The sequence below is a fragment of the Cryptomeria japonica genome, unplaced genomic scaffold, assembly GCF_030272615.1.
Source record: "Cryptomeria japonica unplaced genomic scaffold, Sugi_1.0 HiC_scaffold_161, whole genome shotgun sequence".
NCBI classification, from domain to species: Eukaryota; Viridiplantae; Streptophyta; class Pinopsida; order Cupressales; family Cupressaceae; genus Cryptomeria; species Cryptomeria japonica.
The window spans coordinates 285,001-300,000 of record NW_026728983.1 but is presented as its reverse complement, the minus strand read 5'-3'; the positions used below and the strand labels follow the sequence as shown (position 1 = coordinate 300,000).

Genomic DNA, 15,000 nt, shown 5'->3' with positions numbered 1-15,000 from the left:
CAATTGCAACGAAGGAACGTGCCAAAGATCGAGAACAATGGCAGAAATGCTAGTAACGTGCACTTCGGGACCAACGCATCACCGGAAGACAACCGCCAAACATCGAAAGAGTCGCGATGCTCCGCAACCTACGTGCAAAGCGGTCGCACACCGGGTAAGGGAGTGAGAGCCCCAAACATAGCTGGGCGAGGCGCTCACTCCGCTCTTTAATATCTCGTTAATACCGCCAAGGAAATGGCACAAGCACACACACACAAGCATCCTCGGAAGAGGACAGTTCGAGTGACAGGTCAAATCCAAGAGTTCCGAAGACTACCTCCAGGAACAATCGGGAACAAGACCGATTACAAGTCGTCGAGTCTGTTACTGGGCGAACACGAGATGCGCACAGGAAATCGATCAGCCCTCACAATGGCCCAAGGCCAGAGATCGGACTGCTACGATTTACCCCAACAATCATCGTGCCACTCTTCGCAGAGAGGTGATAGACGCCAACGAGCCCGCGCATAGCAATCGAGGTGTAAAAAGGGCGTTGAAGGCAGGAAGCCTGGACGAAAGAGGCTACGAGGTCACCTCGAAGCGGTCTAAGAATCGGGCGCACTTGGGGCGACTACCAGTGCCAACCCCTTATCCCGCGGTGCGTCCGACACACAGAAATTTCCAAGGCGGCCAAGGAGCCTCCCCGCATAGCAATCGGGGTGTGAGGTTACGGATGCAGCATTGATAGCAATCGAGGTGTGAGGCGAAGGATGCAGAAGTGAGAGCCGAGGGATGTAGCAGAGATAGCAATCGGGGTGTGTGATGCAGAAGAGATAGCAATCGAGGTGTGCGGTGGGAAGGGCCCAGCAGCCAGAATGCATGAAGCGACGGATGAAGCAGTGATGACAACCGGGCTGTGAGGAGAGGAGGGATGCAGCCAAGAAAGCAATCAGGGCTCGAGGCAAGGGATGCATCAAGGATAGCAATCATGTTGTGAGGCGAGATTCCAAAGGCTAAACGTGAGAGGCTGCAGGGTCGACTCAGAGAGGTCTATGCATGTGAGAGGCTGAAAGCAAGGTCGACTCGGAGCGGTCTATGCATCGGGCGCGCTTGGGGCGACTACCAGTGCCAACCCCTTATCCCGCGACGCGTCCGACAAAGAGAACGTTCCAAGGCGGCAGAGGAGGTTACCAGCCGAAGGATGCAGTAGCAATAACAGGTATAGTTCCGCGGCGGCCGAGAAGACTCACCGCATAGGAATCGGGATGCGAGGCGAGGGATGCGGCGGGAAGGCCCCGACGGCTAAACGGAAGAGGCTGCAGGGCCGCCTCGGAATGGTCCAAGCATCGGATGCGATTGGGACGACTACCAGTGCCAACCCCTTATCCCGCGATGCGTCCGATACACAGATAGTTCCAAGGCGGCCGAGGAGCCTCACCGCATATCAATCGGGGTGCGAGGCGAGGGATGGGGCGGGAAGGCCCCAACGGCTAGACGGAAGAGGCTTCAGGGCCACCTCGGAATGGTCCAAGCATCGGACGCGCTTGGGGCGACTGCCAGTGCCAACCCCTTATCCCGCGATGCGTCCGATACACAGATGGTTCCAAGGCGGCCGAGGAGCCTCACCGCATAGCAATCGGGGGTGCGAGGCGAGGGATGGGGCGGGAAGGCCCCAACGGCTAGACGGAAGAGGCTTCAGGGCCGCCTAGGAATGGTCCAAGCATCGGACACGCTTGGGGCGACTACCAGTGACAGCCCCCTATCCCGCGATGCGTCCGATACGAAGATGGTTCCAAGGCGGCCGAGGAGCCTCACCGCATAGCAATCGGGGTGCGAGGTGGGGGATGCGGCGAGATGGCCCCAACGGCTAGACGGAAGAGGCCACAGGGCCGCGTCGGAATAGTCCAAGCATCGGACGCGCTTGGGGCGACTACCAGTGACAACCCCTTATCCCGCGATGCGTCCGATACGAAGATAGTTCCAAGGCGGCCGAGGAGCCTCACCGCATAGCAATCGGGGTGCGAGGTGGGGGATGCGGCGAGATGGCCCCAACGGCTAGACGGAAGAGGCTGCAGGGCCGCCTCGGAATAGTCCAAGCATCGGACGCGCTTGGGGCCACTACCAGTGACAACCCCTTATCCCGCAATGCGTCCGATACGAAGATAGTTCCAAGGCGGCCGAAGAGCCTCACCGCATAGCAATCGGGGTGCGAGGTGGGGGATGCGGCGAGATGGCCCCAACGGCTAGATGGAAGAGGCCACAGGGCCGCCTCGGAATAGTCCAAGCATCGGACGCGCTTGGGGCGACTACCAGTGACAACCCCTTATCCCGCGATGCGTCCGATACGAAGATAGTTCCCAGGCGGCCGAGGAGCCTCACCGCATAGCAATCGGGGTGCGAGGCGAGGGATGCGGCGAGATGGCCCCAAAGGCTAGACGGAAGAGGCTGCAGGGCTGCCTCGGAATAGTCCAAGCATCGGACGCGCTTGGGGCGACTACCACTGCCAACCCCTTATCCCGCGATGCGTCCGATACACAGATAGTTCCGAGGCGGCCGAGGAGGTGGGGGATGCAGCGAGATGGCCCCAACGGCTAGACGGAAGAGGCTGCAGGGCCGCCTCGGAATAGTCCAAGCATCGGACGCGCTTGGGGCGACTACCAGTGACAACCCCTTATCCCGCGATGCGTCCGATACACAGATAGTTCCGAGGCGGCCAAGGAGCCTCACCGCATAGCAATCGTGGTGCGAGGTGGGGGATGCGGCGAGATGGCCCCAACGGCTAGACGGAAGAGGCTGCAGGGCCGCCTCGGAATGGTCCAAGCATCGGATGCGCTTGGGGCGACTACCACTGCCAACCCCTTATCCCGCGATGCGTCCGATACACAGATAGTTCCAAGGCGGCCGAGGAGCCTCACAGCATAGCAATCAGGGTGCGAGGCGAGGGATGCGGCGAGAAAGCCCCAACGGCTAGAGGGAAGAGGCTTCAGGTCCGCCTCGGAATGGTCCAAGCATCGGACGCGCTTGGGGCGACTACCAGTGACAACCCCTTATCCCGCGACGCGTCCGATACACAGATAGTTCCAAGGCGGCCGAGGAGCCTCACCGCATAGCAATCGGGGTGCGAGGCGAGGGATGCGGCGAGAAGGACCCAACGGCTACACGGAAGAGGCTTCGGGGCCGCCTCGGAATGGTCCAAGCATCGGACGCGCTTGGGGCGACTACCAGTGACAACCCCTTATCCCGCGACGCGTCCGATACACAGATAGTTCCAAGGCGGCCGAGGAGCCTCACCGCATAGCAATCGGGGTGCGAGGCGAGGGATGCGGCGAGAAGGACCCAACGGCTACACGGAAGAGGCTTCGGGGCCGCCTCGGAATGGTCCAAGCATCGGACGCGCTTGGGGCGACTACCAGTGACAACCCCTTATCCCGCGACGCGTCCGATACACAGATAGTTCCAAGGCGGCCGAGGAGCCTCACCGCATAGCAATCGGGGTGCGAGGCGAGGGATGCGGCGAGAAGGACCCAACGGCTAGACGGAAGAGGCTTCGGGTCCGCCTCGGAATGGTCCAAGCATCGGACGCGCTTGGGGCGACTACCAGTGACAACCCCTTATCCCGCGACGCGTCCGATACACAGATAGTTCCAAGGCGGCCGAGGAGCCTCACCGCATAGCAATCGGGGTGCGAGGCGAGGGATGCGGCGAGAAGGACCCAACGGCTAGACGGAAGAGGCTTCGGGTCCGCCTCGGAATGGTCCAAGCATCGGACGCGCTTGGGGCGACTACCAGTGACAACCCCTTATCCCGCGACGCGTCCGATACACAGATAGTTCCAAGGCGGCCGAGGAGCCTCACCGCATAGCAATCGGGGTGCGAGGCGAGGGATGCGGCGAGAAGGACCCAACGGCTAGACGGAAGAGGCTTCGGGTCCGCCTCGGAATGGTCCAAGCATCGGACGCGCTTGGGGCGACTACCAGTGACAACCCCTTATCCCGCGACGCGTCCGATACACAGATAGTTCCGAGGCGGCCGAGGAGCCTCACCGCATAGCAATCGGGGTGCGAGGCGAAGGATGCGGCGAGAAGGACCCAACGGCTAGACGGAAGAGGCTTCGGGTCCGCCTCGGAATGGTCTAAGCATCGGACGCGCTTGGGGCGACTACCAGTGACAACCCCTTATCCCGCGACGCGTCCGATACACAGATAGTTCCAAGGCGGCCGAGGAGCCTCACCGCATAGCAATCGGGGTGCGAGGCGAGGGATGCGGCGAGAAGGACCCAACGGCTAGACGGAAGAGGCTTCAGGGCCGCCTCGGAATGGTCCAAGCATCGGACGCGCTTGGGGCGACTACCAATGACAACCCCTTATCCCGCGACGCGTCCGATACACAGATAGTTCCGAGGCGGCCGAGGAGCCTCACCGCATAGCAATCGGGGTGCGAGGCGAGGGATGCGGCGAGAAGGACCCAACGGCTAGACGGAAGAGGCTTCAGGGCCGCCTCGGAATGGTCCAAGCATCGGACGCGCTTGGGGCGACTACCAGTGACAACCCCTTATCCTGCGACGCGTCCGATACACAGATAGTTCCGAGGCGGCCGAGGAGCCTCACCGCATAGCAATCGGGGTGCGAGGCGAGGGATGCGGCGAGAAGGACCCAACGGCTAGACGGAAGAGGCTTCAGGGCCGCCTCGGAATGGTCCAAGCATCGGACGCGCTTGGGGCGACTACCGTTGCCAACCCCTTATCCCGCGATGCGTCTGATACACAGATAGTTCCGAGGCGGCCGAGGAGCCTCACCGCATAGCAATCGGGTTGCGAGGCAGATTATTGGGAAGGGAACCCCCTGGGATGCGGCTCAAGCAGTGCCCAAAGGGACTGGAATGCGGAATCACATCGAGAGACCCAAATGCTATACGAGGGCTCAAATCGAATTATCGATTTGGCCACGACATGGACGCATCGGAACGACTACCTTTGCCGAACCACTCGCAATTGCATCCATACCGAAACCAATAGACATTTCCGTTAGAGCCCTCGCATAGCATTCGGGAATCTCGCATGCCCCTCTAAATCGACCAATGCTGGCGCTCAATGAAAATCCGAGCGCTACCACCGTTCGAGCGCCAGCATTGGTCGAGTTAGAGGGGCACGGGGGAGAATGCTCCAGTCAACACCTCCCCTATATAAGTTATTTGTCCGATTCTCGCACAACCGTAGTCTGCCTCGTCGAATCAAACAACGGTCCCAGATTCCGACTTCCGTTCCGTAGAGACCCAAAAGCTAGATGGAGGCTCGCAAGAAAGAGAGTCGGCGCATAGCAATCGGGTTTCTCGAACGTTTAGGGACCGAGCTCACTTGCGGATAGGGCAAAATCCGCCAAGCAACCCAAAAGCTAGACGGGGGCTCGAATCGAATCGCCTAGGCGGCCACAACAACGACGTGTTGGATCGACTACCAGTGCCAAACCATTCAGCAAGACTAGTCTGTGTCGAGGCCGGATAGAGATTCTCAGAGAGCGCCCGCATAGCATTTAGGAGACCTGCCGCGTCCCTCACACTCGACAAATGGTGGTGCACGTTTATAAATCCGAGCGATCCCAACCCTTTCAAGCACCAACATCGGTCGAGATAGAGGGGCACGGAGGGGGCTGCGTGAGACAACACAGTCCCCTATATAAGTTATTTGTCCGATTCTCACACATCCGAAGAATGGTCATCAAATCGGACAACAGCCCAAACTTCCGACTTCCGTCCCAGAAAGCCCAAGAGCTATCTAAAACGTTCATGGCCGGAACTCGATCGCGGCTATACCAGTCCGCCAAGCAACCCAAAAGCTAGACTGGAGCTCTAGTCGAATCACCTCTGTGGCCATTGCAAGGACGTGTTGGAGCGACTACCATTGCCGAACCATTCCGCAGGTCGAGTCCATACCAAGGCCGCATAGAGATTCACGATGAGCTCCTGCATAGCAATCAGGAGACTTGCCGTGTCCATCACAATCGATAAATCCTGGTGCAAGATTTTTGCATCCGAGCGCTCCAACCAGTCGAGCACCAGCATCAATCGACATAAACGGGCACGGGGGGAGGATGCTCGAGAACACTACCTCCCCTATATAAGTTATTTGTCCGATTCTCAAGCAGCCGAAGTCTGGTCATCGAATCGGGTCAAAGACCACAACTTCCGACTTTACCCACAATGCAAGTCATCGAATCGAACATCGGCCCCCGAGTCGGACTCCATGCGTATGTCAGGTCATCGGACCCAAATTCCGCCTTCCTGCGCATGGCGGGCCATCAATATCAACTCGGTCATCGGACCCAAACTCCGCCTTTTTGCGTATGGCACGCCTTCAAATCGGTCATCGGACCCAAATTCCGCCTTCCTGTGCATGGCGGGCCATCAACATCAACTCGGTCATCGGACCCAAATTCCCCCTTTCTGCGCATGGCACGCCATCAACTCGGTCATCGGACCCAAATTCCGCCTTCCTGCGCATGGCAGGTCATCGGACACAAATTCAGACCTCGCCAATATGCCTACGTATCGAATCGGTCATCGGACCCAACTTCCGACTTCATCCATACTGTAGGGTCTTTGAGGTTGGCGCGGTGCGCTCAACCCAGGGAGTCGACCCATCGAAGCATACACCTCCCCTATATAAGCTATTTGTCCGATTCCCACACCTGTGTAGTTTGCACCTCTGACCAGGACATCGACCCCAACTTCCGAACTCGACTGCAACGACGGCACCAGCGCCTTGGTGCGCACCTTGCGACGCACAGTCCCAACATTCGCCTTCCTGCACATGGCAGGTCATCGGACCCAAATTCCGACCTCGCGAGTATGCCTACATATCGAATCGGTCATCGGACCCAACTTCCGACTTCATCCATACCGTAGGGTCTTTGAGGTTGGCGCGGTGCGCTCAACCCGGGGAGTCGACCCAACGAAGCATACACCTCCCCTATATAAGCTATTTGTCCGATTCCCACACCTGTGTAGTTTGCACCTCCGATCAAGACATCGACCCCAACTTCCGAACTCGCCTCCAACGACCGAACCAGCGCCTTGGTGCGCACCTTGCAACGCACAGTGCCAACATTCGCCTTCCTGCACGTGGCAGGTCATCGGACCCAAATTCCGACCTCGCGAGTATGCCTACATATCGAATCGGTCATCGGACCCAACTTCCGACTTCATCCATACCGTAGGGTCTTTGAGGTTGGCGCGGTGCGCTCAACCCGGGGAGTCGACCCAACGAAGCATACACCTCCCCTATATAAGCTATTTGTCCGATTCCCACACCTGTGTAGCTTGCACCTCCGATCAGGACATCGACCCCAACTTCCGAACTCGACTAAAAAGACCGCACCAGCGCCTTGGTGTGCACCTTGCAACGCACAGTGTCAACATTCGCCTTCCTGCACATGGCAGGTCATCGGACCCAAATTCCGACCTCATGAGCATACCTACTAATCGAATTGGTCATCGGACCCAACTTCCGACTTCATCCATACCGTAGGGTCTTTGAGGTTGGCGCGGTGCGCTCAACCTGGGGAGTCGACCCATCGAAGCATACACCTCCCCTATATAAGCTATTTGTCCGATTCCGACACCTGTGTAGTTTGCACCTCCGCTCAGGACATCGACCCCAACTTCCGAACTCGCCTGCAACGACCGAACCAGCGCCTTGGTGCGCACCAAAAGTGCGCACTTTTGGAGGGCACTTTTGTGCGCTCCAAAGGTGCGCACTTTTGGAGGGCACTTTTCTGCGCTCCAAAGGTGCGCACTTTTGGAGGGCACTTTTTGGAGGGCACTTTTCTGCGCTCCAAAGGTGCGCACTTTTGGAGGGCACTTTTTGGAGGGCACTTTTCTGCGCTCCAAAGGTGCGCACTTTTGGAGGGCACTTTTTGGAGGGCACTTTTCTGCGCTCCAAAGGTGCGCACTTTTGGAGGGCACTTTTTGGAGGGCACTTTTCTGCGCTCCAAAGGTGCGCACTTTTGGAGGGCACTTTTCTGCGCTCCAAAGGTGCGCACTTTTGGAGGGCACTTTTTGGAGGGCACTTTTCTGCGCTCCAAAGGTGCGCACTTTTGGAGGGCACTTTTTGGAGGGCACTTTTCTGCGCTCCAAAGGTGCGCACTTTTGGAGGGCACTTTTTGGAGGGCACTTTTCTGCGCTCCAAAGGTGCGCACTTTTGGAGGGCACTTTTGTGCACTCCAAAGGTGCGCACTTTTGGAGGGCACTTTTCCTGTGCTCCAAAGGTGCACACCTAGGTGAGCACCTTCGACCACACCTTGTAGCACACCAAACTCTGACTTTCGACTTCATCCGCAATGCAGGGTCTTTGAGGTTGGCGCAATGCGCACAACCAGGGGAGTCGACCCATCAAACCCAACACCTCCCCTATATAAGCTATTTGTCTGATTCTCATACATGCGTAGCCTGCAGGAGCAATTAGGACATCGACCCCAACTTTCGGCTTCTAAACGAAAACAAGGTCTTTGAGGTTGGTGTAATGCGAACAACTAGGGGAGTCAACCCATCAAACCCAACACCTCCCCTATATAAGCTATTTGTCTGATTCTCATACATGTGTAGTCTACAGGAGCAATTAGGACATCGACCCCAACTTTTGACTTCTTAACGAAAACAAGGTCTTTGAGGTTGACGTAATGCGCACAACCAGGGGAGTCGACCCATCAAACCCAACACCTCCCCTATATAAGCTATTTGTCCGATTCTCATACATGTGTAGCCTGCAGGAGCCATTAGGACATTGACCCCAACTTTTGACTTCTTAACGAAAACAAGGTCTTTGAGGTTGGCGTAATGCGCACAACCAAGGGAGTTGACCCATCAAACCCAACACCTCCCCTATATAAGCTATTTGTCTGATTCTCATACATGTGTAGCCTGCAACAACGATTAGGACATCCACCCCAACTTCTGAATTCGTCTGCGTTGACCGCACCAAAGGTGCACGCCTTGGTGCTCACCAAAATCCGACTTCCGACTTCTTCTGCTATGCGGGGTCTTTGAGGTTGGCGCAGTGCGCACAACCAGGGGAGTCAACCCACCGAATGCAACACCTCCCCTATATAAGCTATTTGTCTGATTCTCATACATGCGTAGACTGCAGCAATGATTAGGACATCCACCCCAACTTTTGACTTCTTAAACAAGACAGGGTCTTTGAAGTTGGTGCAGTGCACACAACCAGGGGAGTCGACCCATCAAACGCAACACCTCCCCTATATAAAGCTATTTGTCCGATTCTCATACGTGTAGTCTGCAGCAGCGATTAGGACATCGACCCCAACTTCCGAATTCGTTTGCATTGACCGCACCAAAGGTGCACGCCTTGGTGTGCACCCTGGAGTGCACTTTGGTGCTCACCTCGGTGCACACTTTGGTGTGCACCTCGGTGTGCACCAAAGGTGCGCACCTTGGAGCGCACCAAAGGTGTACACTTTGGAGCGCACCACATAGGGTCTTTGAGAGGTTGGCGCAGTGCGCACACCAAGGTGGGTGTTGAGGTGCGTGCCGAGGTGGGTGGGTGCTAGGGTGCGCTCCATGGTGGGTGCCAGGGTGGGTGCGTGCTAGGGTGGATTCCAAAGAGGGTCATAGGGTGGGTGCCAAGGTGGGTTGGTGATATAGTGGGTTCAAAGGTGGGTACTAGGGTGGGTTCCAAGGTGGGTCACAAGTTGGGTGCCAGGATGCGTGGGTGTTAGGTTGGGTGCCAAGGTGGGCTCCTGCGTGGGTGGGTGCTAGGGTGGGTTTCAAGGTGGACGCGAGGGCGGGTGCCAAGGTGGGTAACAAGTTGGGTGTTAGGATGGGTGAGTGCTAGAGTGGGTGCCAAGGTGGGTGGGTGCTAAGGTGGATGCCAAGGTGGTTCACAGGGTGGGTGGGTTCTAGGGTGAGTTCCAAGGTGGGTCACAGGTTCAGTGCTAGGGTGGGTGTCAAGGCGGGTGTCGAGGTGCCTGGGTGCTAGGGTGTGGATGCCAATGTGGGTCATAGGGTGGGTACTAGGGTGGGCTGCAATGTGGGTGCCAAGGTGGGTAACATGCTCGGTGGGTTCTAAATTGGGTGCCAGGGTGGGTGTGCACCCACCTTGCCCGAGGTGGGTGCCAAGGTGCCAGTGTGGGTGGGTGCTAAGGTGGATGCCAAGGTGGGTGAGAAGGTGGGTGATAGGTTGAGTGGTAGGATGGGTGGGTGCCAAGATGGGTCACAGGGTGGGTGCAAGGGTGGGTAGGTGCTAGGGTTGGTGTCAGGGTGGGTGGGTGCTAGGTTGGGTTCCAAGGTGGGTGCGAGGGTGAGTGTCAAGGTGGGTCACAGGTTAGGTGCTAGGATGGGTGAGTGCTAGGGTGCAAAGGTGCCAGGGTGGGTGCTAGGATGGGTCGATGCTAGGGTGAGTGGCAAGGTGGGTCCACAAGTGTCAAGGTGGGTGCCGAGGTGGGTGCCAAGTCGGCGACTGCTATGGTGGATGCCAAGGTGGGTCACGGGGTGGGTGCCAAGTTGCTAGGTTGGGTTCCAAGGTGGGTGCCAACGTGGGTGCTAGGGTGCGTGGGTTAAAGGGTGTGTCACAACGTGGGTGCCAGGATGGGTGCGCACCCACACTGGCCAAGACGGGTGCGGGTGCAAGGTTGGGTTCCAAGCCCGGTCACAGGCTGGGTGCTAGGATGGGTGGGTGCCAAGGTGGGCACCAGGGTGGGTGCACCCACCCTGGCCAAGGTGGGTCACGGGGTGGGTCCTAGGGTGGGTAACGGGGTGGGTACTAAGGTGCGTGCCAAGGTGGGTCATAGGGTGGGTGCCAAGGTGGGCACCAGGGTGGGTGTGCACCAACCCTAGCCAGGGTAGGTCACGGGGTGGTTGTCGGGGTGGGCGTCAAGGAGCCAAGGTGGGTGGCAAGTAGCCAAGTTGCGTGCCAAGGTGGGTGTCGGGGTGGGTGCCAAGGATCCAAGGTGGGTGCCAAGGAACCAAGGTGGGTGTCTGGGTGGGTGCCGAGGTGGGAGCCAGGGTGGGTCCCAAGGTGAGTGCAAAGGTGGGTGCCAGGGTCAAGGTGAGTGCCAATGTGGGTTCCAAGGTGCCAGGGTCAGGGTGAGTGCCAATGTGGGTTCAAAGGTGCTAAGTTGGGTGCGAGGTTGGGTGCGAGGGTGGGTGGGTGCCAAGGTGTGCTAGGTGGAAGCCCGGGTGGGTCGGCATCCCATGGGTGTCGAGTTGGGTGCCTGATGGGTGCTTCTTGTCAAGTTTTAGTCGTCGGGACTCATTTCGAGCCTTAGAGGTCGTTTCTTGTCCGGTTGCCCTGTCTTCGACCTGGGAACCCAATTTTGGTCCTCGGGTCCCATTTTTTTTTGTCTCGCATCCCACTTTTGGCCTGTGGCCTTTTCGGGGTCGATTCTCGTTTTGGGCATCAGAGCATGTTTCTTCTCCTAAAACCCAATATTTGTTTATTAAGTCTCGGAACACATTTTTGTTCTCGTGGACCCATCATGGGTCTTGGAACGCATTTGTGGTCCTTGGGTCCCATTTTGCATCCCGAAACTTGTGTTTTGGTGCTTGATCCCTATTTTGGGTGCCCACCTTGCACCAAGTGCGCACCCGGGGCAAACCGAGCGCCTTGGTGCACCAGGGCAAGATCGAGCGTGCACCCGAGGCGCCCCGAACATGCACCAAGGTGCACTCGGCCCACATGTGAGCGCAGGTCGTTGCGCCCGAGGTGGTGTGTGGGCACCGCGTTGCAGACGGGACACTGCACGCACACGACGCCCCCTCCAGGTGCACGCACGTAGGCCGGGCCGGGTGCACACCCGACGCCCTAGCAAGGTGCGCGCACCCGGGCAGGGCTCACACTTGGCGAACGGGGCGCACTTCGCGAGGGAGGGTGTGCACCTCGACGGGGGTGGGTGGCCGGGGTGGATTCGCACGTGGGTCGCGGTTTGCTAAGTACACACTGCGACAAGCTCATAACGGGTGCGATCATACCAGCGTTAGTGCACCGGATCCCATCAGAACTCCGCAGTTAAGCGCGCTTGGGCCGGAGTAGTACTGGGATGGGTGACCTCCCGGGAAGTCCCGGTGTTGCACCCTTTTTTAGTTTTTCGCCGGGCGTCGCAATGCTATTTGAATAAACCTTTTGCCCGTTTGCGTTCTCGTCGGGGCCGGGCCGGGCCGGGGTGCGCTGCCCGCACTACCGCGCGCGCGGGGGCGACACCGAGCGCGCACCCGAGGCGCCCCGAGCACACAGGCCACGGTGCAACCCGGGCGTTGTGCGCGCACCCCGGTGCGCCCGAGGTGCTGCGCGCGCACCCAGGTGAAATCGGTGTGCACCTCGGCCAGTGCGCGCTCGGTCGAGTCGCGCACGTTGGCCAAGGTGCACGGTGATGTTTCTTACTCTAAGGTTCCGCACCAGACGCCCGGGACAGGTGAGCGAAGCTGGGCGGGGCCGGGTGCGCGGCCGGGGCAGGTGCACGCAGCTGGAGAGAGCTTTGGAGCACACTTCGGAGCGCACCAATGATGCGCTCCATTCAAAAGTTTCCTGAAAAGGCAAAAAAAGTTGAGATTATAGAATTTCCCACTTGAGAGATTGTAAAAAAAAAAAATTTAAAATGAAGGAAACGCGGGTGCCAAGGTGTGCGCAGCCCAGCCAAGGTGTGCGCACCAAGGCGCCCACCCTGGCGAAGGTGCACGCAAGGTGCGCACCCGAGGCAAACCGGACAATTAACCCAACTTTCGACTTCGCGCGCACCTTGGAGCGCACTTCGGAGCGCTCCTTGGTGCGCACCAATCTTGGGCACCTCGGAGTGCACCATGGCGCCCACCAAGGTGCGCACCCGGGGCAAACCGAGCTCCGACTTCGTGCGCACCTTGGAGCGCACGAAAGGTGCGCACCATGGCGCCCACCAAGGTGCGCAGCCCAGCCAAGGCGTGCGCATCAAGGTGCGCACCCTGGCGAAGGTGCGCACCCGGGGCAAACCGAGCTCCGACTTCGTGCGCACCTTGGAGCGCACAAAAGGTGCGCAACCCAGCCAAGGTGTGCGCACCCCGGTCAAACCGAGCTCCGAATCGTGCGCACCAGAGGTGCACGCCATCGTGCGCACCTTGGAGCACACTTCGGAGCCCTCCTTGGTGCGCGCCGATGTTGCGCACCTCGGAGCGCACCCGGGGAAAACAATGCAATTAACCCGACTTTCGACTTCGTGGGCACCTCGGAGCGCTCTCGGGTTCGCACCTCGGAGCACACCGAGGTGCGCACCTTTGATGCGCTGCCTTCACCAATTTCCAGAAAAGGCAAGAAAACATTGAGAAGGTGTGCGCACCGAGGTGCCCACCCTGGCGAAGGTGCACGCGAGGTGCGCACCCGGGGCAAACCGGGCTCCGACTTCGTGCACGCCGCACCTTGGAGCACACTTCGGAGCGCTCCTTGGTGCGCACCAGGGCGCGCAACCCAGCCGAGGTGCCCACCCCGGCGAAGGTGCACGCGAGGTGCGCACCCGGGGCAAACCGGGCTCCGACTTCGTGCACGCCATGGTGCCCACCGCGGCGAAGGTGCACGCGAGGTGCGCACCCGGGGCAAACCGGGCTCCGACTTCGTGCACGCCGCACCTTGGAGCACACTTCGGAGCGCTCCTTGGTGCGCACCATGGTGCCCACCAGGGCGCGCAACCCCGCCGAAGGTGCACGCGAGGTGCGCACCCGGGGCAAACCGGGCTCCGACTTCGTGCACGCCGCACCTTGGAGCACACTTCGGAGCGCTCCTTGGTGCGCACCATGGTGCCCACCAGGGCGCGCAACCCCGCCGAAGGTGCACGCGAGGTGCGCACCCGGGGCAAACCGGGCTCCGACTTCGTGCACGCCATGGTGCGCACCGCGGCGAAGGTGCGCACCCGGGGCAAACCGGGCTCCGACTTCGTGCACGCCGCACCTTGGAGCACACTTCGGAGCGCTCCTTGGTGCGCACCAGGGCGCGCAACCCAGCCGAGGTGCCCACCCCGGCGAAGGTGCACGCGAGGTGCGTACCCGGGGCAAACCGGGCTCCGACTTCGTGCACGCCGCACCTTGGAGCACACTTCGGAGCGCTCCTTGGTGCGCACCATGGTGCCCACCAGGCCGCGCAACCCAGCCAAGGTGTGCGCACCAAGGTGCACGCGAGGTGCGCACCCGGGGCAAACCGGGGTCCGACTTCGTGCACGCCGCACCTTGGAGCACACATCGGGGCGCTCCCGGGTTCGCACCGGCGTTGCGCACCGTGGTGGGCACCTCGGAGCACACCAAGGTGGGCAGCGAGGTGCGCACCTTTGATGCGATGCCTTCACTAATTTCCATAAAAGGCAAAAAAAAAACGAGATTTTAAAATTTCCGTTTTGAAAGATAGTGAGAAAAAGGGAATGCTGGTGCCATCTTGAGCCCGCCCTGGTGCGCAGCCCAGCCAAGGTGTGCGCACCAAGGTGCCCACCCTGGCGAAGGTGCGCGCCCGGGCAATTAACCCAACTTCCAACTTCGCGCGCGCCAGGGTGGGAGCGCACCCAACAACCGGGCCTGGGAAGAGCCAATGCGAGAAACCCCACCAAACGCTCTGACAAAAAAAGAGGGGGCGCTCCAGTAACCCCGCTTCGGAGCGCACCCTGGGCAAACCCAGCCAAGGTGCCCACCCCGGCCAAGGTGCAGGCGAGGTGCGCACCCGGGGCAAACCGGGCTCCGACAACGTGCACGCCGCACCTTGGAGCACACTTCGTAGCGCTCCCGGGTGCGCACCTCAGAGCACACCAAGGTGGGCAGCGAGGTGCGCACCTTTGATGCGCTGCCTTCACTAATTTCCAGAAAAGGCAAAAAAAAAAGGAGATTTTAAAATTTCCGTTTTGAAAGATAGTGAAAAAAACGGAACGCGCGTGCCATCTTGAGCCCGCCCTGGTGCGCAGCCCAGGTAAGGTGCCCACCCTGGCAAAGGTGCGCACCCGGGCAATTAACCCTACTTCCGACTTCGTGCGCGCCAGGGTGGCAACCGGGCCTCGGAAGAGCCAATGC

At 59.4% G+C, this 15,000-nt stretch overlaps 1 non-coding gene across 1 annotated transcript; it reads left to right on the top strand.

The window, feature by feature from the left end:
* Positions 1-11,947: 11,947 nt before the first annotated feature.
* LOC131866986 (5S ribosomal RNA) lies at positions 11,948-12,066 on the top strand. Its single transcript, XR_009365584.1, has one exon. It is a non-coding gene; the product is annotated as a 5S ribosomal RNA (ribosomal RNA).
* The last annotated feature ends 2,934 nt before the right edge of the window (positions 12,067-15,000 follow it).